This window comes from Lissotriton vulgaris, chromosome 10 (assembly GCF_964263255.1).
Source record: "Lissotriton vulgaris chromosome 10, aLisVul1.2, whole genome shotgun sequence".
NCBI classification, from domain to species: domain Eukaryota; kingdom Metazoa; phylum Chordata; class Amphibia; order Caudata; family Salamandridae; genus Lissotriton; species Lissotriton vulgaris.
This window is the reverse complement of record NC_141698.1, coordinates 247,856,640-247,884,450: the sequence shown is the minus strand read 5'-3', so window position 1 is coordinate 247,884,450 and position 27,811 is coordinate 247,856,640. Positions and strand designations below refer to the sequence as shown.

Below are 27,811 nucleotides of genomic sequence, written 5' to 3'. Positions count from 1 at the left end.
CTACGCCGACGACACCCAGCTCAACCTTTCCCTCATAAAGAACCCCAAAACCACCAGACTCAGCTTCCAAGAAGGAATGAAAGAATTTGCAGCTAGGATGAGCAGCAGCTGTCTGAAACTCAACTCGGAGAAGACAAAATTCCTAGCCAACCTCGGCACCCCCCACCCCCACGTACCACACCCGGCCCTCAGCATCATACTCTACTTCTCCCTCACCATGACCTGATAGATCAACACCGTCACCTCAACCTGCTTCAACACCCTCTGCATCCCCTGCAAGACCTTCAAGTGGATCCCCCTGAAGCCAGAAAGACCTTCACCCATGCACTCATAACAAGCAGACCGGACTACAGAAGCGCCCTCTATGCTGGAATCAACAAATCCCTGCTACACAAACACCAGACCATCCAGAACACCACGCCCAGACACGTCCTTGGCATCCCACAACATGAGGACTTCACCCAACACCTGCAAGACCTTCACTGGCTCCCCGTCGAGAAGAGAGTAATCTTCTTTTTTTTTTTTTTATTAAATATTTTTATTGGTCAGCTTGAAGATACTCAAAGAAAATACATTAGCCGGTGATTAAATCCAGGCAAACATAGTAAAATCCAATTACAAATCGTTGTGAACACAAAAATTGGAATGCATAAAACAGAAAAAGAAGTAAGAAGAAAAATGCATTGGGAAAAATAAGTATGGATTGAACTAACAAAGATGTATATACAGGTAACAGAAACCAAATTGCAATAATGGGACTACAGACAATTAATTATTCAGCCAAAGCCTAAATGGCCCCCAAATTTTCAAACCTTTTTCGCGCCGCCTCTTACCCCCTCTCAAAAACACTGCTGATTCTAAATTATAAAGGGCTAATATCCTTGCCTTCCAATTTAAAAAAGTAGGCGGAACCGGATTAATCCATTCCGAAGTTATGCATAGTCGAATTAAAGACATAATAATACACAGAAGCGCTACATCATAAGAGGACCTAGACGCAGACATATCAGACTCACAGCCCATGATAACCAATTCTGCAGATAGTACCACCGGTAATTTGAGAGATATATTAATAAATGATTGTACATCTTGTAAGAACGAATCTAGCTTAGCACATAGGAAAAACATGTGTGTATCATTAGCTGACACAAAACCACATCGGGGACATCCATGGACAGTGACACCTCCCCATTTTGATATTTTAGCGGGAGTAAAATACAAATCAAATAGGGCCATGTAGCTTTGAGAACGTAAGCTCCCAGAAATTAACACAGAATTGGAAAGCTCTAATGCATAAACAATATCCAAACCACCCTTCCCCATCTTAGCTTCTAATTTTGCGTTCTGAACAACAAGATCGTCCGGAAGGGCCAGCATTACATTTTGGTACAAATCACCAATACGAGCCCTCCTTAAGATCAAGTCCATCAGTGAACTTCTAGATAAGGCAGCTGGAACAGTATGAAGAAGCTGAGTTAGGTAGCTGCGTACCTGAAGGTACTTAAAAAATTCATGAGCATCCAGTCCATACTTATCTTTTATAAATGAAAAGGAGGCTACACTCCCATCTTGAGCTAGATCACCCAGTACATTAATACCCAAAGAGTTCCATCTAAATGTAACAGAATCTTGAAAAATAGGTGGCAAGAGCCTAGCAGCAGTCAGGGGTGTGTAAAAATTGATATTGGGGATAGAGCAATATCGGCGCACTTTCCTCCAAACTGAAAAAATTGTTAAAATAACCTTAAACTTTGTTTTTTTATAATAACTAGGCTCTAAAACTGAAAGAAGAGTCCCATTAGCAGCTGCCCCTAGGCCAATCTCAAAAATAGAAGGAGTACATCCAGGTGGGAGTATCGCTTGTGCGGCAAATAATGGGACAGCCAAGTGCTGTACGAGAGCGGCCCAGTTATAAAACAGTAAATTAGGGACTGACCACCCACCCCTACCTAATGGAAGACACATCCATTTAGCAGCCCTCCTTGGAGAATGATAGCTCCACAAAAAGCGGTTACAGCATCTTTGCACACTAGAAAGACTAGCCTGGGCAAATTCCAGCGGTATTGTCCTGAATATATATAAACATTTTGGGAGAACCAACATCTTCAATACATTCCTCCTGCCAAATAAGGACAAATGAAGGTTGTCAAGCCTTGGCAAAGTAGAGTTCACAGTATCTATAATGGGCAAAATGTTCATTTCCGGTAGTTATTCAACTGCTGCAGTGATCTTAATACCCAGATACATAGCACTTTGCACAATTGGGACATCAGATATTCCCATGGCCGATGACTGAATAACCTGGGTTTTTTGGACATTAAGTTTATAACCAGAGAGATGTCCAAAGGCTACCGCTATAGTCTTAATTGCTGCAAACGAGGGTGATAAATTACTAGTAAGAACCACAAGATCGTCAGCATATGCCAACACTTTGAAATCAACCGCATTGTTCTTAACCAACTCGATGCTCCGGGAAAGCTCTAACTTACTAATAAAAGGGTCGATATATAAGGCGGATAGAAGGGGTGAGCAGGGACACCCCTGCCTCGTACCCCTGCCAATGTCAATAGGTTTTGAGACAGCCCCTGAGATTGACAGGGTTGCTTGGGGGGCGATATACAATGACTGTAAGGCATGAATGAAATTTGGGGAAAAGCCCTTCCAATGTAAAACCTTCCACAAAAAAGCCCAAGCAACCCTGTCAAACGCTTTTTCAGCGTCTAGGAAGATTGCTCCAAGCGGGGACCGTGTGACTTGGGCCCAATCAAAAAGAGCTATGACCCGTCGAACGTGGTCCGCCGTGTCCCTTCCAGGGATAAAGCCATGTTGGCGAATAGAAACCAACGGGGAGACTACCGATGCTAATCTAGATGCCAAAATTTTAGAAAAGATTTTAGAATCGGTATTAATTAATGAAATCGGGCGAAATTAAGCTGGATCAAGGTTGGGCTTACTTTTTTTTTTGAACAAGATAATAGTTGTTAAACGCCAAGAGTCTGGGATCCTACCAAGCTGGGCTTCTCTAAGAATTAGTAAGAGGTCCTGCTTAATCTCAGCCCGGAATGTGGTGTAGAATTCCAAAGGAATAAAATCGGGGCTCGCTGCTTTACCACTGGCCAAAGAATTTAGCGCTAAATCTAGCTCTTCGCATGTGATAGGCACAGAAAGAGCCTCGTTATCGTAATCCGAGATTTTCAATGTGGTAAGCCCCTCTATGTAGGCACTAAACCTGAGGTCAATTACTTGGTCACTAACCTCCTCAGTATGCAAAGACTGATAAAAATCTGAAAATACTGAAATCACTCCTTCAGGAGTATTCTGGACAGACCCCTGAGAATCCTGAATGCTGCCAATACGGTTAGCCAGGCCACGCTGCTGGAGTCTCTTAGCAAGGACCCTGCCCGACCTTTCACCGTACTCGAACATCATCGAGCGATATTGCAGATACTTGGAAGCCAGATCCTGGCCAACGAACTCCAGCAATGAAGCCTTTATTCGAGCAACAAGCGACTGACTGGGGAGTATGTCATACCATCTCTAATCATATTAGTCAACTGGACCTCTGCGCGACGCAATTCCTCCATCCACCCTCTTATTTGATCTTGAATTTGCTTCTGACGAAAAAAGGAAAAGCTTTTTGTCTCGCCCCGTACTGCGGCCTTAAGTGAGTCCCAGACGGTGTTAGCAGGAGCAGAGCCCCTATTAATATTCAAGAATTCTATCAACCAAGGTTTCATATGATCTATGTAGGTTGGTTCTGACAGTAGCTTTCTTTCAAACGTCCATAGTCTAGGTGGTCTAGCACCGCCCGTCATTATACAATTAATAATCAAAAGGTTGTGATCTGAGATAAGTCTAGGAGACATAGTAATTGATGCAGTGCCAACCATTTGATCAGAAACAAAAAAGTAGTCCAGCCGGACCATCTTCCAATGAGGGGCTGAAAAATACGTAGAGCCATCTATATTACTGCAGTAGTGAAACCATAGGTCGCTCATAAGATGTTCTTGGACCAGAGCTTGCAAAGCTCTGTATACTCTGGGTTTATAACCCACATAGCTCTGCCCTCCAACAATATTAAAATTAGCTGGTAGATTAATATTGAAGTCGCCGCAAAGACAAATAGGCTGGGGCCAAAGAGAAAGTTCTACATTTAAATAGTCTAGGAATACAGGGTCATCCAAATTTGAATTGTAGACGGTACAGACCGTCAAAGCTGAGCCGTTAATCAGAAGCTCAGCAATAGCCCACCTACCCCCTGGGTCTTGAGTGGTTCTCAGACAGGAGCCTACACCACGCTTCAAAAGTATAGCTACACCTCTAATCATAGAGGACTGACGTGAGCAGGCTACCAACTCAAACCCCGGGATTTTTAAACATTCCCTATTGTTCCAAGGAACTTGAGTTTCTTGTAGGCATAGTACCTCCAGAGAGAAGAGAGTAATCCTCAAGCTACACACCCATGCCTATAGTATGGAAAAAGTCGGTGGGCCCAAGGGCCCGTTGCAGGGCCACAAAGTCCAAGCTAACGCATAGAGTACAGTGGTAGATGCGATGGGTGCAGCTGTAGCGGTGTATTCATAGGAATGTATGACAGAACCCTGCATGCATTTCCCATACATGCCCTTACTCTGCAATCACTACCCCGACTGTGACGTTACCAGGCGTTCCTTTACCGCACAAGTCATTAAGACTTGCCTTAGGGGGAGCGCTATACTTTGGAATAGTGTAAATTACTATTTCAACTTCAGTCACTGTATCAGTAAGTAAGATGTTGGACTTAAAATAAAACACCAGTCCAACAATGTGTCTTCTAAAGCCAGTCATTGTACTGACTTGCGTGGTAAAGGAATACATGGTAACATCGCAGTCGGGGTAGTTACTACATTGTAAGGGCAGGTCGTGGTTTTGCCATATTCCAAGCATGGGCTGCTTCGCTAGTCCTACAGCACACGTTGCTGCCGGATCGTTGTCACCCGCCAGGCCAGTTTTTCCAAGCGGGGAAATGGACTGCTTGGCGGCTGCTACAGCCAAACTCCCAACACAGGTGGGATCTGGAGGCCTCGTGGGCCAAATGTTGTTACCTCCAATGGCCCCAGCGCTTCAGAGCTCCATCAGCAGGTGGCCATGTGGGGCGGTGGCCAGCAGAAACACAACAATATATATTTTTTTTAATTCACATTTTTGTATTATTATCATGACCATATTACAAAATATATGTATGCATCAATTCTCTGGTAGGAAAATGGAAATGATCTGTGCACAGCAAACAGAAATACATCTAAAGAAGACGCACAGTGGTTAAGTCTAAGGGCTTTGAAACAAGTTCCTCAATTACTTTTACTCAGTTGCATCCCATTACACAAAGGTTCAATTTCCAAAATTTGGTACTGGTGTAATTATTGGCAGGAACAAAGTAAAAGAATGGCATGTGGATCAATATTGTTTACCGCACTGACCACTGCTGCCCTAATTCCATCCTTGCAAAACTGGCTTACCTAAGAAAGCACAAGAACAACAAAAGACCTGACGAAAACAGGGGTTCACACCATCCTATTTCCTTTTTGTGATACTGGAAAGGAGAAGTGCAATAACTCTATGCCCTTCAATCCTCTGTATACAGGTAATGTTCATCCAGTATAAACCACCCCACCAAGTTAATAGAATTGTTTATCAGTCATCACTCAACAAACATACCCCTTACTAGAGAGGTATATGTGGAAACAGAAACATTTGTGTAACAGTGAGAGAGTCCCTCTTGTGCACACCACCAGAGGGGCTACTGGTTGGTTCTCACCGGCTTGCCCACGTTTTTCATCATCGGGATCTCTCTCACCTGTGAAAGTAAACAGAATGAAACTTGCCCAGTGTAAAGAATAAAGTGCAGACAGAAATGTGTATGTCAAGGATAGACCAAAAAAGTGCAAATAGGAAGAAATCTTTCCTCCCAAGTAAAATTGATTTAGGGTTCACATACACCAAGTTTCAATTTTAATCACACTCGTGAACCATACTCAATATTAAAATCAAAATTGCACATTATAGACCAGTCACAGCAATGCCAGCCATATGTGCAGTGGTATAAAAATAGTAAACAGACTTTGACTGGTTCTCTTGTGGTGGTCAATGTGATTTGGGGGGCTGTCTCAAAAGGGCTGCCATTGATCGGACCTGGGGGCAGTGACAGGCTAAGCCAATCTCCCCCTGGGAATCTTTGTGATATGAAGTGGGTCATGAAGTATAGACAGGGGATAGGCTAGGTGACAGGGGAAGGGCCGGGATAAAAGGACAGGATATTTAAGGACTTTGAGGAGGAGTTCATCTTCTTGCTGACTCCATCACCAGGCAGCCTGACAGGGAATGATTTTTTTAGAGAAGTGAGCGCTAAGTGGTTTAGGCCAATTTTTTTATGAAGAGATAATAAAGTTTAATTTGTGTCGAGAGACAGCATTAGAAAGAGGAAAAGAATGGCTGCATTTCACACTCTATAAAATATAGCGAGGGTGTTAGGTAGAAGCTGCACACTTTTATGTGCCACAGGTAGGGAAGATTTAATCAATCCAGGCACATTGGAGCAGGCATGGTTGGGTATTATATACCCGCTGCAGCAAGCTTCAGTGGGTGTGGCAGCAGCAAGAGTGGTGTGCTCTCCTCCTCGGGGCAGGTCCAGAAATTGAGGGGCTGCTATCAAAAAGTAAAAAAATGACACCTGGTAAACAGGAAGCGAAACCTCCACACAGGAGGCACAGATTACTGACGTGTGCGGTGCCACAATGAACAGATGAGTAGCGGCTCCCATTTTTGACACCCAATGAGAACTTTGAGCCAGTGCCACAGCAGTCTGTTAGGTGTGCTTCAGCGGACATCAGTGAGGCGAGGAGAACACACGAGGTGGGGGAAGGATAAGCACAAGCGGGAGCACAATGCTGTAAGAACAGAGGGAAGTGAGTGTGAAATGAAGGGCGGGCAGCCAGGGGGCGCTGAATTGAAGCATGCAGTGGCTTAGCAGACCCCAAATCAGTTTGGAGTGGCCACGTTGGGACTTGTAGTCCCTGTGGTCCCAAATACTGAAAAGTTGGCTCTTTATGGAGAAGTTACCACAAAACAAGACATCAAATGGCAAGAGATAGACGTAGAGGCACAAATAAAAGAGCAGAGGCTGGCTTTAAAGCACACAGAAACAGAATGGGAACGACTATGCTGGAAAAGGGAGGAAATTACAGGACAAGGTCAACTGGAAAGGAATGTACTATACGTACGGGATTGGTTGGAGGGAAAGGAGATCTCAACAGAGGCACTATCTTTCACTCATTTCAGCTCAGAGAGGTCAGTGGATATGGGTCCCAGAACAGGAAGAAGGACAAGCAGGCACAATACGAGCTGGGGTGCCTAAAGGGGAACATTGTGAAGGAGGGCCTATAGGTTGGTGCAGTGTAGAGGAGACTACTTCTTCAATGCCAAAAAGTGAGTTTGGCGAAGAGGAAATGAAGCCAACAGGGCATAGAGCGGCTCTTGGACATTGTCCTGAAGACATGGATGGGTTAGATGATGCCCTCTCTGCAACCAGAGATCGTTTGAACACAGAGCACAAAACAAGACAAACTACTTTGGAATAGGAGAAATTGGAAGTGGGGGATGTTCTTGTATGAGTGCATTGGAAATGCATGGGGAGAATGAATTGTTGTCGGATTATGGTGCTGATAGTGATGAATGGGAAGAAGGAAAACTAAGAGAGGATGAAAGGACAGTGTTGCAGGCATTTACAGAAAAGAATTACAGAGTAGTGCTAACAGGCAAGGGACGAACTATTGTTGTGTTTTAGTGGTCAAGAGCAGACAAAGGAAGCATCATGGAATTTCGAAAGAATAAAGGAAGGAGCGTATCCAAAAACATGGACCATGGGGGCAGAAAAGAAAAACTGCAGCGAGCTAACAATAGCTGCTGGTCAGTTTGTGATCTGACGACATAAAGTTGGGTAAGAAAAGATGTAAATCAATTGAGGTTGAGGAAGGAATTTTTGAAATTGATGGTTATGGGACTAAAGATAAAGAAACAGCAAATTTGGGAGGTACTGTGCAAAGCAAAATAAAACAGTTGAGCACAACAGTGTGATAAAGAAATACAAAGTGATGTGAAGGATGATACTAAAACAGAAGAGAGTAAAGATACCGAGGAAAGTAATGATGAACAACATCATAGGAAGAAGCTTCTCTACATGGGATTAGCTAGGTCTAACATATGAGAAAACAAAAAGCCGTATTTGGAAGCACAAAAGCATGTATGCGTTTAAACTGTTGCATAGGGATATTCATGCTAAGTAAGGATCTAAGAAGCAGGAGCGGGAACTGTTGAGGTGTGTCAGGGTACCAATAAACATGGAAACTGGACATGTGCATTGTTGATTTATACCATTATTTATTGTGAGAAGCATACAAATAGGCCAATAGCAATATTGAAATGTATGGATATATTTTGTAAAGCTCAGATTTCATTTTGAGGATATGCCTGGCTTAGATATGATGAAGATTTGAGGGCAAGGCTTTAATTTGAATCCCAATAAGCCCTGGGGATGTGAACTCAGAATTATGTTTGCAATGGATATCATATACACAGCCACCGGAAACAACACATACAGCAAGTGGCCTTTGGATAACATATCAACCCTTTCAGTATCGCCCAGCACAACAGGGGGCGGGGGCATATGCACGAGGACATGGGAACAGTATGGGACATGCTGGAATTCCAACAAAGGTTTCTGCCCAAGGCAACTTTGCAAATTTAAACATGAATGGTTTAAATGTGGGGGTAGGCACCCAAACACACAAAGTTTCACAATGGCTAGTACCGGGGAACCATAGCAAGCACCCAGAGGGAGAGGATATCAAACTCAGGCTCCACCAAAGGGCTCCTACACCAATTGAATTGGTGCAACTCAGTAAATCACTGAGGCATACCCTGTTTGGGAGGCACCCTTGAAACTTGAGTGGGATTTTAAAGAGGGTTTTTGATTAGGATACCAAGGTCCCAGGGTCCAAATGTGGGCGGACAATTTACAATTTGCAAAAAAATGAAACACATTATAGCATGTAAACTCCATAAAGAGGTGAAGGAAGGAAGAATTGCAGACTTGTTTTATGAATGGGCCATAAAGGAATTGATAATCTCTCCACTAGGATTAGTTCCAAAAAAGAATAAAAGAGACTTCATACTGATTCATAACTTATCTTAGACAGAAGGAGCATCTGTTAAGGATGTAAAGGCACCAAATGACACAAGGGTAGTTTATACTTCAGTAGAGGATGCTGTGACATTAGTGCCACAGAGTGGAGAAGGAACTGAACTAGCCAAATGTGATACTAACTCTGCATTTAGACTGTTTTCAGTACATCCGGCTGACTTTCCTCAGTAAGCCATGCAATTTGAAGAGGCAATTTATATGGATTGTGTTTTTAAAAACCGTTGGTGTAGGTATACACCTGTTACAACGCAACTTTTACAACTACCTACTATTACAACGCAACTTTTACAACGCATACCATTACAACGCATTGCGCTGGGGGGCGCTCTAGGATAGGGAATAAGTTTAATTTACTGTCCAACACCTTCCCTAGTGTCCACGGGGACTGGAGTTGGAATAGTAAATTATACTTACCACTATCCAGCACCTCTAAGCGCTATGCATTGTAATGGTATGCGTTGTAATGGTCGCGTTGTAATGGTAGGTAGTTGTAATGGTATGCGTTGTAACATGGTACATCCGTTGGTGTATATTATGATTGCTTGATTGTATAATTTATTGTAGGAAATTTGTGCCTTTTATGATTTTAATTAATCGAATAAAGTGTTTTTGACTGACTGTTTATCTGGATGAGTTTTTGTTTATTGGACAGAAGGATAGAGGAGAGTGACAGAGAGCATTAGAACAGTTTCAGGACATGGCATTGGAGTTAAGAGTAGTTTTAGCTCCAGAAAAAAACTGAAGGCCGACATACAGTACTGACTTTTTTGGTCAAAGCTTTGGATACAAAGAAATTGGTAGCGATATTGCTGCTCGGTAAAGTGGTTTCAATAAGAGACTTTCTCGATAAAGTGATGGGCATTAGATGGATGGGATTGAGAAAGGGACAGAAGCTTTTGGGCTTTCTAAATCTTGCGTGAAGAGAGGTGCAAGAGGGCAGAACATTTTGTAGAAGATTGGGCACAGCGATGTCAGGAGTAAATCTTTCACATTATAAAGTAAAAATTCCAATGGTAGTACAAGCTGATTTGTGTATTTGAAGAATCTTTTTGGAAGAATGTAATGGACTATCTATGTTTTTCTTGAAAGACAACACAATTTGGCAGGTACAAAGTTTTTCAGAAGCCTCAGGCTCAAATGGTGTTGGTCCTTTTTAGGATTGCAGGTAGAGTGCTGAGAAATGGCCAGAGCATTGGTTGAGACAGGGCAAAAGCATTGCTATTTTGGAATTCTTTCCCTTAGTTGTAGCACTAGTGGTATGGGGCAAATAATTATTCAACAGATTAGGGACATTCAATGTGGACAACATGACTGTGGTGGAACTGATGAACAAACAAAAAGCACATGACCTAAAAATGTACTCTTGTTGATACCATTCATGCTCATATTTTTAGTTAAATATTGTCTTTTAGGCAAAGCATGTGCCAGGTGTGCATTATCTCCTTCACAGTGGCAAAGCTTTCGAATGCTAGTTCAAGGAGCAGAAGACTGAAAGACTCAGTTACCAAACAACATTTGGACATGGGCGGAGTAAGAGTGATTGAGCTTGTGTAAAGGTCGATAGCAGAATCCACATGAAAAAGCTATCAACATGCATGGCTTGATTTGATTTGATTTGAGTTGAAGGCAAAGATGCAGAATATTGAGAAGCATGAAGGCAGTGAATGCACATTGAAACGTTTTGTTCTACACCTAATAGACAAAGGTTTATATCCAACTACAACAGCTTGGAAAGTAGCTGGAGTGTTATTTTATTGAAAGCTGTTCTGGGCTCATGATCCGGCCCAGGGAGGACTTTTGAAATATTGGGTGAGAGAACACAGATCCATTTATGTGGCGATAGATCTGATAACGTTTCAGTTATTACAGCACATATTGGAAATTTTGCCAGAATGCTGTTATGATTTCTTTGAAGTTGCTGTTTTTAGACTATGCATGCTATGGGTGTTTTTTTGGTGCTTTTAGGGTTGGAAGTTAATAGGTTCGAAGATGAAAGCAGGAGTGCTTCATAGGAGTGATTTTTGATAGCAAGTTATCCTTTGGATATCATGTTAACAAGGTGGTCTCTGCGGCGTTCTTCATGCTGAAAAAGATAAAAAAACTTCTGCCGTATTTACCAGCATCAGCAGGAAAAACACTGATTACTACCTTAGTGTTTTCCAAGCTTGATTATGGAAATGCTCTCTTTTTCAACACGCATAAATGCATCCTGAACAAGCTTCAATCTGTCCAAAATATGGCAGCACGGATACTGCTCAACATACCCAGACGCCACTCCACTTCGGCAGCCATACGTCAGCTCCATTGGCTAAGAGTGGAGAGCAGGATCAAATTCAAAGCTTTGTGCATTGCCTATAAGGCCATCCATCAGACTGGACCGAAGTTCCTAAAGGAGGCATTTCAGGTGTACATTCCTAAAAAGAACCTACGATCAGCAGCAAGCTATCAACTGCCTGTACCCCGCACAAGAACGGCAACATGGGGTGACAGACGATTTTTGGTAGCAACTCCAATATTGTGGAACTCACTCCCCTTAGACATTAAAACTGCGCCAACCCTGATTAGCTTCCGCAAGGCTCTGAAGACCTGGCTCTTCAATCAATAATATTATTAATATTAACCATCTGGCAAAAAGAGCTTATAGCCTCTTTCTTATAATATCGTGTCCTGACCTCTGTATCTTGGAGTATCTCATTGCGCCTAGACACCTCAGGGTAGTAGTGCGCATTAAAAATTCCATAAATAAAAAAAAATAAAAAATAGTGAAGTTCGTTTGGAGGGAGTGAAATTGAGGATATGATTAAGAAGTTCAAAAACTGATCTGATAGGCAGGGGTAGATGGGCATTGTTAGGAGAAGGAGGGAGAGCAGAGGCTTGTCCAGTGAAGGAATAGATGAGATTTGAGCAATCGCCTGGACAGAGGCTGCAAGAAGTTTTTTGTCATGAGAGAGGAAGAAAGGTAACGCCCTATCATTTGCTAACAGTTTTAAGAATGACTTTGGGTAAATTGGGTTTGGACCCAGGACGTTATGGGCAATACTCATTTAGAATTGGAGCAGCCACAGAAGCAGAGCAGTGAACCTTGGTTGGAGTTGGAGACAGGTAAGACAGATAGGCAGATGGAAATCAAAATGTTGTGAAAGCTATGTGAGGAAATAAAATAGAAGCATGTGTTAGCTTCTTTGTGGTCTCACACTGCATATTCTTGTTTTTTTCCACAGGATAAGTAAATGGCCCCATGAGGAGTAAGATGATGACATGGATAATGTGACATTCTTTTGTACCTTGGGCAGCTAAATATGCAGATCTGAAAATATATGGAAGAAGCCTCAAATTATCGAGTAGAAGACATGAGGTGATATGTTGGGGAAGAAGTAGTATGCAGTGGGGTGGTATAGTGCCTTCATAGCGGACTTGTCTACACAAAGTGTGGCTCATATATGTTGTTAATACACTTGGGGGAGAATGATTAGGTTAGACTCTCAAGTTTAATGCTGTTGCACCAAAATGATAGAGGTTTTAATGTTGATGAAGAGTAAGTTTTCAGGGACATATCTAATTAGGATGGAGTTTGTGCCAATAAGACATTGGAGGGGAGCCCTCAAACACACAGCTAATGATAAGGCAAGGAGAAAGTTGAACAGAGCATTGAGGTTTTTTGCATGTCGGTTACCATTAAGGTTTTATTGCATGGTTGTATCAAATAAATGTCTTTTTGGATGCTGGCATATATTTGTCTCAGTTTGGCAATGCTTACTACATGATGGAATTGAAGGACATACTGGGTAAAGTGTGGAATGCGAAGGTGTGGTGTAAAGGAGTTTATAAATAAAGCTGGCCACAGCAGTTGTCTTTTTTTGGGGGAAGGGGGGCAGAAAAACACCCTTCTGGGTTTTCCTGGATGGCAGTAGTTTGGGGGATGGAGAGTCAGGTGCAGGACTTCGCACCTCTCAGGGGCAGTACAGTGGAGGGAGGATGAAGCTTGGGGCTTTAAGCAGGACATGGAGGTTTCATCTGGGATGCTTGGTAGGGTGAGGATGCAAAGGGGCCAGTAAATGAAAGAAGAAAGAATGAGATTTCAGGGTAGTAGGACTTGTTTGGGGAATGGTTTGTACACCTTGAGGGAGTTGTTTAAGGGAGGGAGGTTTGTGAGGAATTTAATGCATTGATGAGGTTTATACTATGTTGTATTTGCATTTGAATTAACTGCAAACCTGTCCTAATAAAGTGGCCTTTAATGCCACACGATGATTTGTGGCATGTGGTTAACAGTGAAATGGACAACATGCCATTCACCCATGCTAAATCGAGAATTATACTAATTATTGTTGAGGTATTTCTTTAGAAACTGAAAAGTAATAATGTTGATTTAGACTACTCTAAAAATGCACTTTCTAATAATGTGTGTGCATGCTTATCTTTTCGAATCTTATTCCATTGTTTTATCAATTCTAATACAGGATTGCTTTAAAAAGTTATTTCGAAATATTGGTGCAATACCTTTAATATTCATTACACATATTTTGGCGATATTAACAGAGATGAGTGGTTTACCTCAGATGTCGATAGGGTTTTCCTGGAAAGGAATTGCCCAGGCAATGTTGGTCAACAAATGGGAAATCTTCTGGGCTCTACTACATTAACAAAAAGCTGAGAGGTGAAGCAAAGTGTGGACTATTAACAAAATTTTATATTCTAGGTTGTGATGACAGTTTAAATGTGGAAAAACAATGCCAAGCACTGATACAAAAGAAATATGAAGTACATGACTAATGTCACTAATGGTGCATCTGAGATTTGCTTTTTTGGGAGGTTGATAATAATGGTAATGGGGCGCTAAATGCTGTCACTCAATATGCCCGACACTTCAAGAAGCAATGGCTGAATTGTAGGTGGATCAAAATTGTGGGTGATGTTTTAAAGAAAGCAATGGCCAGAGTGGGCTGCCCCGCTGTGTGCATGCTGCTTGTTGGTGGAGCCAAAAGGTGAATGACACTAGAAGCAAGCAATGGATGTAGGGTGCTGAACCAATGCTTTATTTATTTTATGTATAAATGTAAAATGGTCTGGGAGAAACCTTTACACAGGCTTAAAAAGTTGCCATCGCTCTCTGCATGTCGGTGACTGTCATCCGTGCCTGTGCGTCTTTGACTGAAGCCTTACTGTAGCTTGTATGATAGAGGAACGCAAGGGTCATCCACGCGTGCCTCTACCACGCAGCCCGAACCACGAATGCGACTTAACCACACATTCCTTTACCACACAATTTTGTGGTAAATGCAAGAATGGCAAGGGTGTATGAGTGGTTAAGTTTGCCTCTACTCTGACCCCCGATCCCTGCCCTAAATTGCAAAGCCCCCACCTGTCCCCGCCCTAAGTCCTAAATTAAAATCCCCCTACCTGCCCTCCCGCCCTTAGCTCTAAATTACTAGTACCATACCTGCCCCCTGCCCTAAATTACAACCCCCTACCTGCCTGCTCTGAGCCCTAAAAACAGCCCATTCTTTAACTACTCCCGCAATCCCAGCCTTTAAAGGTATCCCCCTCCTGCCCTGAGCCCTAAAAACGTGCCCCTCCTTAAAAGTACCCTGACCCCCTTTCCCCCCTGAGCCCTAAAAACTTGCCACCGACCCCTCCGAAAGTGACCTCCAGACCTGAGCCCTATCAATGTGCCACTGATCCTCCTGCCCTAAGCCCTAAATTATAAAAAACCCTACCTTACCCCCGCCCTCAGCCTTCAAAACGGCCCATTCCTCAACTACTTCCCTAAACCCAGCCCTTAAAGCTACCCCAACCCACCTGCTCTGAGCCCTAAAAACGGCCCATTCCTGAACTCCTCCCCCAAACTCAGCTCTTAAAGCTACCCCAAGCCCCCCGCCCTGAGCCCAAAAAATGGCCCATTCCTTAACTACTCCCCCAAACCCAGTCTCGGCAATGAAGCTGTACATCTCGTAATTCTGGGCAAATCACTTAGGGCCCGATGTAGGTAGCCAAATACCGGTCGGTAACGGCCGAAATTACCGAATTTCGCCAGTTACCGACCGGTATTGGGCTTTCCAGATGTAGGTGGCATTTTTTAAAGATTCGGTATTTTACCAAATCGGTAATTTAAGGATTCGGTAAAATACCGAATTCTTAACATACTGATTCGGTAAAATACCGAATCCAGGATGTAGGAAGCACTCAAGTTAGTGCATTTCTCAGTAAAGGATTCCTTATTTACTACCAACTAGAAATTGGTGGTAAATAATGAAAACCCTTGAAAAAGCATTTTTTTGCTTTTCCAACAGTGCCATGTTGCAGACATACATGCCCTTAGGGCATGTATGTCTGCAACATGTGCACCCATACACAATTGAGGGGTGCAACAGGGTGTCAAAGTGACACGCTGCCACCCTTCAATGTTTCCCCCAATTACCGAATCAGTATTTACCGATTCGGTAATTGACATTCATTCCTATGGGACCTCAGGCCCATAGGAATGAATGGCAATTACCGAATCGGTAAATACCGTTTCGGTAATTACCGAAACTTACCGATTCGGTAATTTTTTCGGTAAAATTACCTACATCCCATTTGCCTGTTCTTAAATACCAAATCAGTATGATTCGGTATTTATGAATCGATAATCTGGGATTACCTACATCGGGCCCTTAATCTCCCCGTGCCTAACAAAAATGAATGTGTTCTCATGTAATGCAACTGGTGCTATGTAAAGCGCTCTAATATCCGATTCGGGTCAAGTTAGTGCTTTCTGAAACTCTGTAAAAAAAAAAACAAGATGAGACGACGCAATGTCATTCGGCATATGCAAGCGTATGCGCTTTTACTGCATGAGCTGTGATGGAGGGTGATGATCATAGAGGAAGGGAAAACATCCGGAACTACGCAGCCAGAGCCACGAGTTCCGGAACCACGCTTGCCCGAATAATGCATTTGCCTTAACCATGCATATGGGTGGTTAAGGCAAATGGCTCTAGTGTTTGGGATGGGCGGGGACTTGGATCAGGCGCTTTGGAAAGGGAAGTGGACTCGGACAGGTAAGTTTGGCTGGGGCCCGGTCTTGGGGTTGCTTTCAGGGGAGGAGGTGGTTGGGGTAGCTTTATCAAACCCAGTTCCCCAGATTCAAGGTTAACCGCCCTAGCCGTTAGGCCAACTCCTCTCTCCACCTTCCACTGCTGAAAGACTATGCACCTCCACCATGGCCTCCGCACCTCGCCTAATCCCGCTGGCTCTGAGTACAGCAGAAACAGTGAAACCCCCAGGCACCCAAGCTCTTGCAAGTGACCTGGAAAAGTAAGATGCACCCCCATACTGACACAAAGTTAGAATGCAGTCTGAGAACTTGGTTAATTTTAGGTTAAAATGTATAATTCTTTAACTAATTCCCTATGCATCTCTTCATACCTTGCTTAACAGAGAAGGTGGTAGGATCGTATTTTTAGTTTTTACCCCAAGTTACTCAATGCTTCAGAACTTCTTAAAGATACCGCACAGGTTTGATTGATTATAATTAAAACGTCTTACTCTTTTTTCTAAAAGTATAACACTGCTTGAAGTGATAAGTGGCTTACCCGAGCTGGATGTTCTTTCCCGCACCAACTGTTTGAGCCCCCCCTGCACCTAGAAGGCCACGGCCATAAAAGGTGGTTGTAGCATTTCGGCGAGCGCACCATAGTTTCTGCATTTCAAGGTACAATGGAAATCCTTAGAAGGATTGCGTAACTGCCCTTAAGTCCTGTGAACCCTGGAGAACTTGCCTGGCAAATTTTCATCCACATCCAAAGTCACGCAAGTAATGCCAGGATGCAGCCTTGTCTCATTCCCTGCGTGATGTTAAGGCACCCTCTGTGAGGTCTATTCAGAATCCTTATCATGGTAATAGCTGTAAATTATGCTGCTAAAGTTGGTTAATAACCATCGGACCCATCCTGCCCTGACATGACTAAATAAAGTTCATGAACAAATGCAGGGCTTCGTCAGCCATGCTAATCCTGCTGCAGAGTCCTGCCAGTGCAGCAAAAAGAAGACTTGCAATTAGAATCAAATTTGGGACATAGGGATAGAGTTACACGGATTTTCCCTGGAGCATTTCATATTGATTGCAATGAGTTTTGCAACGTTTTTGATTATGACCCTTCTCAAAATTTGATGGTTTTCATTCCTTTTAAAACAAATCAAATTTTTCTCTCAAATGTACCCTTTTTCCGAACTCATCTCTGCGCAATGACATTGCAAACGAAAATGGCACTAACTGTTTTCTGTAAGGTACATTTTATGCAGCACGAAATGTTTAATGTTAAGTATAAATGCAACATAAATTATTGCAAAAGTCAGGATGTATGAAGGCACAATGCATTCTGTTGCAACACATGCGTTTTCCACGCATGCGTAAAAACACGAATGTCTTTATCATGCATAACCTTTACCACACATTTTTTTACGAGATGTCTTTACCAAACATGCCTTTACAACGAATTTCATTGTAATAGCATATATGATAAAGGACTACGTGTGGTAAAGTATTTCCCTGGTCACTGACCTCAGCCTACAAACCAGTCCCCTGCACCTCCACCCTCAGCCTTTTTTAAAAGTACCCATCCCCTGCTCTGACCCTATAACTAGACCCCTGCGTGACCACCCTGCCCTTCCACCTTTAGTAAAAGTACCCTTCCCCTGCCCTGAGCACTAAAGCCGTACCCCGGCTCAGCCTCCTCTTGATCCCAAGCCCCTACAAAAAAAACACCCCAGTCTAAAACCCTAAGGGGCAGACGTATCAAGATTCCATTTTGCGATTTCTAAATAGCGATTTTTAAGGAATCGCTATTTAGAAATCCCAAAATGGGATGTATTAAAAAAATCGCTATTTTTTAGCGATTTCTTAATCTTCCTTATTTGCGAATTCGCAATTTGCAAATTTGCAATTAAGGAATAATTTCCTATTCATTCCTATGGGCCAGGAGGCCCATAGGAATGACTGTGAAATTAATCTCAATTTGCGATTTGCAATTTGCTAATCGCAATTTGAGAATAATTTCAAGGGTGCAGGGGTGTCTCAAGGACTCCCTGCTGCACCCCTGAAATGTACATGTGTGTGCATATGGCGCACATACATGCCCTATGGGCATGTGTGTGCGTCACATGCCACCTTCAAAAATGCCAAATTGTGCATTTTTAAAAGAATTCGCAAAAAAACATCAACTACAAGTTGGTGTTAATTTGCAATTTCTTAACCAAAATTCGCAATTGGAAAATGCTACATACATAGCATTTAAGGAATCGCAAAATTGTGATTCCTTAAATGCTATGGCAAAATAAAGAATCACAAATTTTTGCGATTCCTTAATTTGAGAATTTTTGATGCATGCCAAAACAAGTTTCCTCTAACAACGACGATAGCCTTGACCACACCAGTGCCTTTACCACCCTTACTAGCATATGCCCTTACCACAAGTACAATGTATATTCCTTTCACCATTCATAACTTTACAATTTTAAATCGTTGTAAAGGCATGCATGGTAAGGGCATAAAAGCTGTACAAAATGCGTGGTAAAGGCTCTGAGTGGTAGCAGCTGCGTTGTAATGCCTGTTTCCCCAAAAGTCACTATTGGCTAGCTAGTATTTCAGAGTGGACACCTTCAATACATTTGCAAACTGTTGCTCAATAGTTTGATGTGTAAACCTCGGTCTGGCGAATATAAAAATAGCATTTTAAACAGAGATAAAGAAAACAATAAAAAAAAAATCACTGAAGTGCAAGTTGAAAAACAAAACAGCAACTACGGGAAAATAATTGATCATGTATAATAACCAAATCGGAGATGTATTTTTCTGCCCCTTAAACACTCTCAAATGTACTGACTAATTTAATTAGACCCCCATCCCACCCCTGCTAATTAAAAGATAAAATAAAGTTTTCTCAAACCAATGTTGAAAAAAAAATCTTTTTAAATTGGGCAGTCTGAAAAATTGCATATGTCATTCATTTATAATGAACATTTATTTTAGCATGTACAAATAATCTAAACAACATTCACATCATTGCATATGAGACCAAAAATCAAAATCGATAAAACAAATGATCAGGAATTGCAATCTAAATTAGCTATATGCTACTGACCTTGAGTTCTGAAACTGTGGTCAACAAGCGCAAGTCTACAAAACACACAGAAAGGAATAAAGTACATTCTTATTTGTATATATTGGCACCATCAATAAAATATAGACAACAGTTTTGCTCCAATTCTCTATCGTTTTGTATTCTTCTGTATTAAACAACAGTGTGTTTTGGATTAACACTTTATTCTGTTTCGCATTTCACATAATCTTAAAATGGCTTAGTCAAAAAATATTATATTTGAGAAATGTACCCGTAACAGAGACCATTGTTGTATCTGTTTGGCGTGGTGACAACCCAGTTGGCGAAAACAATATATAAAATAAATATAAGTATACATTTCTGCTTTCCCTCCCCCCTTCCCGCACATCCTCCTCATCAATCCCCACTTTCATTACCGTAAAATGATCTGCTTCTGATGAACTGAAACTGCTCATGTGCGGTCTGCTGTTTAAATATCACACACCAGGTCCATGGACCCAATAAAAATACAGCATCAAGGTCATGTGTTTCCTTTTATGGCTGTTCATACTGTTGATGACAGTTTTGGATCAGCATTCAATATCATTTTCGACAAAAGGCAGAAGTGGTACACTAGCCATCGGTGTAGCAAGAATTTCCACACTCTGGGCTGGACCTGTGGGGCTGCTTTATAGGTTGGCTTAACAGCATAGCTGTCAAGCCTTATGTGATCAACTTTCAGATTACTACCAAAAGAGCGGCTTAGGCTCCACCTACAGGTTGGGGCCTTGACTACAGGATATGATTGGCCTGGATTTGTGTACTTCCACTGAAGAGAGTGCTTGTATTGCACATTTTAGCTTGTGGGAAAAGCTTATACTTAATACAGCAGGACTGAGTTGGTAATGGTGGCAAGCCAAGGATCATCGCTATAAGGCTGATCTGTTTATTGTGAAATACTGCAATAAAGGCGGCAGGCCTGGTAAAGCAAATGTAAATATCAATGAATTTAATGGTGGGTTGATATTGGTTTGTATGAAAGTATGCTGAGAAGGATGTTGTGGTACATGGAAGCTCACAGATTACTGTAAAAGGCAAGGGTTTTGATGTTGGATATCCCAGCAACAAACCATGGATGTAGAGAATGTATGCTTGTACTTGTTAGTAGAGATAGTTTTTAGTTTAGTCAACTGTAATGTTGTTTACCTTTGTAATTGTATGAATGTGTGTCTGATGGTTGCCTTGTGGGAAAGGTTATGTTCAGAACAATAGGTCTAAGTTGGTTATGGTGACAAGCAAAAGGTTTGAGTGGTTCACTAGGAGAAATCTTATTTGATGCCATATGTCTGATCTCCTTAATATGAAAAGTTGTGACAAAGGCAGTAGGCATAGGTTATTTATTATGAAAAACATTTCTTAAAGACTGTATGTCTTTCAAACTGAGTGGTTGTTATCAAGTTGTTTTACAGGATATAGACAGGTATTTTGTGACATGGAATCTCACCAATTACCACACTAGTCAAGGTTTTCGGTATTGGCCACCCACTCTAACAAACCTTGACGGTTTTCACTGTGATGATTCTTATTAGAACCAATTGAGAGGGATTTATATTGTTTTGCAAAATGCATTTTTTGGCATATTTGTGATTATGTAACTGCATTTATGATTATTGCCAGTTTCTGTGCACTTGAATGGGCTTGTGGTGGTTATGATGCCCAGCCCATGGTATACAGGCCTTATCGGTTCACGGGGAAAGGTTGTGCTGTTTGATCTGTTTATTAGGAAATGGTATGCCAAAGCCAGTAGGCCTGACTGACTTACTTTGAAAAAGCATATGTTAAAGCTAATACTTTCCTAAGAGTGGATTGTTATTAAACCCTGCTAAAGCCTGTTGGCAGGTGTTGTATGACATGATTCCCACATTTACCATAGTAGGCAAGGGTTTTGGGACTGGCGTCCCACCCAAACTAAGTTGTTGAGAGAAGATATGCAATGCAATAGTCTATTTTAGGCTGTCTTTCATGGGGGTTTATAATGTTTTGATAACTGTCATTTTGTGCATATTTGTAATTTTATTATGGTATACCCGATGGTTCCCTAGGTGGAAAGCTTATGCCCTACACAGTAGTCCTAGGTTAGTTATGATGATAAGCCAATAATAAAGGCCTAATTGTTTGATATGAAAATGTACGATAAATGCAGTATGCCTGCCGCATTTATGGGAAAAGCATATGTTAAAGTCAATAGGAATTTAAGGGTGGATTGTTATTGCTCTGTATTAAAGCCTACAGAAAGCTATTTGGTTACATGGAATCTCACAGATTACCATAGTAGTCTGAGGTTTAAATATTGGTTAACCCCTCTGACAAACTGTGGGTATAGAAAATTAGCACTTTGAACATTTTAGTTAGGCCCTTCTAGGAACGATAGTGTGAGAAATTAGGTTGTTAGTTGACTCTGGTCTAAGTCCTGTTTAAGCAGCAACCACAAGCCTCACCAGGGCAAGGCACATGCAAACGCCAAATCAACATGTGCTCACCTTCTCAGTAGCTTGGCACAGAGCAGTCAGGCTTAACTTAGAGGAAATGTTTAAAGCATTTGTGCAACCTTAAAACAGTAAAACTGTGAAAACACACCACAAAAGGAGCCCACAACCTTTTTATTAAAAAAGGAGAGTCATTTTAAATAAATAAAACTAGACCAAAATAACAAAAATCAGTAGAGCAGAAGATATTACATTTAAAATGTTTTAGTGAAAATAGCCCCAAAACCACAAAACTACAACTGTGGGTATCTGGTTGCGCGGGTCCGGGACAAAGTCACAAGTTCAGGCCGAAAGCGATGGAGCGCATGCTGGCTAGAGGGATTCGTTAGGCCCTCTGAAGAAAGTACCTTAAATTCTGGTTGCAGAGCATTGGTGGATCTGTGTCAAAGATGCTGCTGCACAGCCTAAGCAATGCGTCGGTTAGGAGATGCTCTGAGGTTGTGGTGCAGGGTCCTGTTTTGCCATCCTCGAGGTTCCCGTTGACGGGGCTTACAATGCAAAGTCTGACGAGGATGTGGTGCACAACTGGCAATATGTCTGTTCCGAGGAGCTGTGACGCTGTGATGCGCAGCCCAATATTATTTTCAAGGCTGCCGTTGATGAGAGTTGCGAGGACCTAGGCTGTGGATGCCCGTCATGGCAATGCATCAGTTACGAGGCCTGCAGAGGCGAATGCAGATCTTTGTGACTGGTCCAATCCACGCAGCAGCAGTGATGCAGTGGTTCTACTCGGGGATGCACCACTGAGCAGAGAAGATGCCTCGGTTCTGCTGGCAAGCATCTTAGGCCCACTTCCAAGGGTCCAGCACTGGGGTGGAGAGACTGTGTCAGGGTAGACTCACAGATGGCAGATTCCAGGTGCATATGCAAAGTTGTTGGAAGCTCATTATGTCCCGGAGGCTTCATATCAGGAAGTTGGCCAACTATCCCTTGGAGCCATCCTGGTTCTGGGGTCAAGAGATACAGATCCAGTCCTTCTCACCGAGGCAGCAGGCAGCATGCAGCAGGTCAGAACAGCAAAGCAGGAGACCAGCAGAGTGCAATCCAGCAGAGTGGCAGTCCTTCTTCCTGGCAGAATATCCATAGAGCAGAGGTATACTGAAGAGTTGGTGTCTGAGGTTCTTTTTTAATACGCTGGAGCCCAGGTTCTGGAAGGTGAGAGAAGATTCTAGATAGTGGCTTTGAAGTGCACATATGCCCTGCTGTACATGCCTTGGCTCCGGACTAACAACAGTGGGTATGTTGCCCTTTGCGTGGAGACAGGACACAGCCTATTTGGGTGCAAGTGAGGCTGAGCCCAGCTCCTATCCCATCCTGCCAGTGATGGCCCAATCAGTCATACCTAAGCTGTCATTTAGTGTGGCTGTCTAGGAGAAATACACAAAGTCCAACTATCAGCTACACCCAGTCATGCAACCAGAGACAGGCTGCAGGCACCAATTGGCTAAGGCACGAAAATGGCAACTTTCTAACAGTAATGCTAAAGGGGATGATGGACGGAGCATTGACAATACAACCACTCATCCCCAGTCAACTGATCTGGGTTTAATCCATCTTCATTCTTTAGCTCACACCGCCACCCCAGTTCTGACATGGCCATATGCAAATCAGTCTAACCCTGTACCTCATTGGAACAGTCCAGCTCGAACTGCCAAGCCATGTCTTCCCTGGACCGGAACCAAGCATCCTGGGACCGGTTTCGGGTTCATAACCCCTATCAGCCAGGCTATCTTGAATCCAGTGGCAAAGTGAGTGGCAAAGTGAGCAAGGGACCCACGTCTGGGCATACCCTGCCAACCTAGGGCGAGCAAAGCAATACCAAAGGGGATAATGAACGGAGCATTGACAATACAAGCACTCACCCCAGTCAACTGATCTGAGTTTAATCCATCATCATTCTTTAGCTCACTCCGCCACCCCAGTTCAGACATGGCCATATGCAAAACAATCTGAAGCTGTGCCTCATGGAAACAGTCCAGCCCTAACTGCCAAGCCATGTCTTCCCTGGACCAGAACCGAGCATCCTGGGACCCGTTTATGGGTCATAACCCTAATCAGCCAGGGACCTACGTCTGGGCATACCCTGCCAACTTAGAGCGAACAAAGCAATACCAAAGGGGATGATGGACGGAGCTTTGACAATACAAGCTCTCACTCCCAGTCAATGATGAGCCAATGAGGGCTAAAAGCCTGGAACTGGTCCTAGGATGCTTGTTTCCAGTCCAGGGTGGACCTGGCTTGGCAGTTGGGCTGGAGTGTTCCCATGGGGCACAGGGTCAAGACTGATTTGCATATGGCTGGGTTCAAACTGGAATGGCATGGTGAGCAAAAAAACAATGGATTTAGGTCCAGATCTCTGTACTGGGGTGAATGTACGATATTTTTCCGCATTCTGTCCATCAACTGTTGTTTTTTCATTTGTCACCCCGAGTGGGACGGGTATGCTCAGACGTGAGGCCTGTGCTCTCCATGCCTCTGGGATCAAGCTATCCTGGCTGATGAGGGCTGAAAGCCCGAAACCAGTCCTAGGATGCTTGTTTCCAGTCCAGGGAGGACCTGGCCTGACAGTTTGGACTGGACTTTTCCTATGAGGCACAAGGTCAAGATTGATTTGCATATGGCTGGGTTCAAACTGGAATGGCATGGTGAGCAAAACATTTTTGATGGATTTAGGCCCAGATCTGGTACTGGGGTGAATGTATGACATTGTTCTGCATTCTGTCCATCAACTGTTGTTTTTGCAACTTTCTAAATGTGGAATTTTCAGAATTGCAATTTAAAATCCAACTTCCCCATGAGGTAGGTTTTTAAATTAGGAATCCAGAGACCCTAAACATGAACTGGTTATCTTTCCGATTTGGAAATTACACGTACAGGGCCTCATTTACGAGCCTCTAGCAGCACTTTTGCGTTGGAGCATCACTTTTTTGGGGGGAAATCTTTTTTATTAACTTTGCTCAAAAGACCATAGTTCACATAAATCACTAATGTTCGTACATGATAGGGATTCAGCATCACAGTAATGATATGCAAGAGAGAGACAAGGCAGTACACTACCAATGACATCAAATGTACAAATCTGCAATATGGCATATTCCCAGTAGCATGCCAGAACCTGTTTGAGCAGTCGCATCCTCCATTCCACCCAGTCACAGCTGAAATATGTTACTCTTCTTCCAGCATTGCTCTATGTTGTTGCCATGGTGCCCATATTTTCTCCCATTTTTTACTGCACCCCCTGCTTTTATACACTGTTTCTTCAGCACGCTGGCACCAGTCAAGGTCCTTTTCCCACTCTCCCAGCGACGGTGGCAGAGGCGCCCCCCCCCCCCTATATCAATGTTTCGCTTGGCAATCCTTGCTGCAAGGGCCAACCTTATTTCCACATATCTGGGCCAATCAGCATCTCCTCTGATCATCAGGAGAAGCCATTTAGCGTCCATTGGAACCATCACTCCCGACACCCTAGTCATTACATCCATAACTTTTCCCCAAAACTGGGAAACTTCCTGGCATTCCCACAGAATAAGGAGCATCATTTTTTTGCAATGTGCCGCATTATATATACAAGACACGCAAAGCCACTTTACGTGGCTTTTCTTGGCCTTGTAAATATGTGCCCCTTTCACACAGAACAGTGCGTTCCTGGGAATGCGTCAGAATCCTACACCTCCCAGGGAAGTTGTAGGAGTGGCGCAACAAGGGGAAACACTATTATTTCTCTTTGTTTTTTCCCTTTCTATGTGTGCTGCATTCTACTTCATGCGTAGAAAGAGAAAAATGTCACCAATTATTGTTTTTGTGCAGGAAGGTGTCCTTTCCTACACAAAAATAATCATCCTTACAATGCAAGCACCCTTGCAACATGACCCAAGGGTGTCTGCATTGGCGCATGACTGCTGTTTGTGCGCCGGCACAGGGGAGGACAGGAATCTTGTAGATATGGCGCATTTCTGCCCTTTCCTTTTGCCAAACGGCAGCGCAGCAGGAAGGCCTGCAGCACTGCAGAGCATCAAAAGTTTGTAAATGAGGCCCCCAAAATGTAATAGGTTAATCCCAATGGGAAAGATAGGCCTTGTAGCAGTGAAAATGGCTTTAAACGTTTTTCACTACCAGGACATGTAAAACCTAAAAGTACATGTCCAACTTACTTTGCACCCTGCCCTCTAGGCTGTCTAGGGCCTAACCTAGTGATGACATATGTATTAAAAAAAGAAGGTTTGGGCCAGGCAAAGCTTTATTTTACCAGATTGAAATGGTAGTTTATACTGCCTACACACGCTCTGCAATGTCAGGCCTAAAACGTGTGAAGGACTACTTAATTGGATGGCACAATCAGTGCTGTAGGGCCATAAGAAACATTTAATTTACAGGCCCTAGGTAATTATTGTACCACTCTACTAGGGACTTGGAAATAAATTAAATATGCCAATTGGGTATAAGCCAATATCACTATGTTTAGATGAGAGAGCACATTCATTTAGCACTAGTTAGCAGTGGCACAGTTCTCAGAGTCCAAAGAACAGCAAAGACAAGGTCAGAAAAAATAGAGGAGGAAGGCAAAAAATGAGGAGAAGACCTCCCCAAGACAGGCAAATCTAACAGATAGTATTTTACTTTGCCAACTCAAATTTTGTATAATTCTGTAAATTTATCAATGTATATTTAATGGTTACCTTGTGGGAAAGCTTAAGATCAATACAGTAGACCTGAGTTAGTTATGGTGACAAACCAATGATAACAGTGATACGTCTGATTGGCTCACTAGGAAAAGGTATTCCAGATGCCATAGGTCTGATCTGTTTATTCTGAAAAGTTACAACAAACACAGTACCCCTGATTTATTTCCTATTTAACACAAATGTTAAAGCCAATTGACCGTTCAGTGTAGATTGTTTTTGCTTGGTCAGTTTGATCGAGGGTGTGGGGGCAGGGGGGGAGGAGCTTCAGATTTTCCAACAATCACGCTGGCATTCAATGTTAAAATACATTATACGACAAACAGTTTGCAGGAGAGGGGCTTGGGGGCAGTGGAATGGAGGGAGATGTGGATTGGTAGGAAAACTAAGTGAGAGAAAACACAATAATTGTTCAAATAACCAACAGTTTTTAGTTCTTTCAAAACAGAGAGAGGGAGAGAGTGTGTGTGTTTTTGTTTGTGTGTCTGCAAAAATCTCAGGTGAAATATGACAGAACCCTCACCATACCCAACTAAAAGCATGTGTGCCCAACTATGTATCAGAAAATGCATTTATTTGTGCGGTGTAACGCCCCAAAAACCCCTCACCTGAAGCAACACCCCTGATAACATCACACAAATGTTGCCTCCTTTACCAAACCCCAGGGGTAGAAGGTTTGCACTGGAATTATTCCTGCTGGAATCACTTTGGGAGGTCTGACAGGCTTAACTGTCTGCCAGAGTCTTGTAATAAAGTAAAAGGTATACATCTATAACAAAAGGAGTAATGGTTATTATACAATTGATTTTTTATAGGCCATTTCCCTGACTTTGGTAGTGACGTTACACCACGGAGAGGTGTTTCATTATTGTACCATTTTGTGAATATATTGGATCTCTGACCTATAGACGCAGGAGGTGAGTCAGATACCTGCAATAGTGTTTCCAAGGATTCAATTGTAGGAACAGTAATATGGAATCATTAACATAGGTTGTGTTTTATGTTATTATGATATCGAAGGTTATGGAATGTGGAGTTCATTTATGAGACCCCGCCCCTTGGTTATCAGCTATCCAAGATGCTACTTCGATTTGTACGGTGAGCCATTGATTAGATAATCCTGAGCGTTGCGACTAATGATCTCCCTTATTATTGTAAATCTCAATTCTAATATAGATACATTTTTTTTTTTGTATAGGCCACACACACTTTGTATAGTCCTGATGAAGACCCCATTTTAACTAAACAAATATTAATAATTTTTGTATG

General features: G+C 42.6%; 1 protein-coding gene across 1 annotated transcript in view; it reads right to left on the bottom strand.

The window, feature by feature from the left end:
* LOC147685047 (cytolytic toxin-alpha-like) overlaps positions 1–19,799 on the bottom strand; it is a 340,193-nt gene extending 320,394 nt beyond the window's left edge. The window contains exons 1-2 of the mRNA XM_086940934.1: positions 19,755–19,799; positions 19,360–19,394 (exon numbers count right to left, since the gene is read on the bottom strand). The gene's annotated coding sequence lies outside the window, so the exon portion shown is untranslated. The remainder of the gene's footprint in view (positions 1–19,359; positions 19,395–19,754) is intronic.
* Between the last annotated feature and the right edge of the window lie 8,012 nt (positions 19,800–27,811).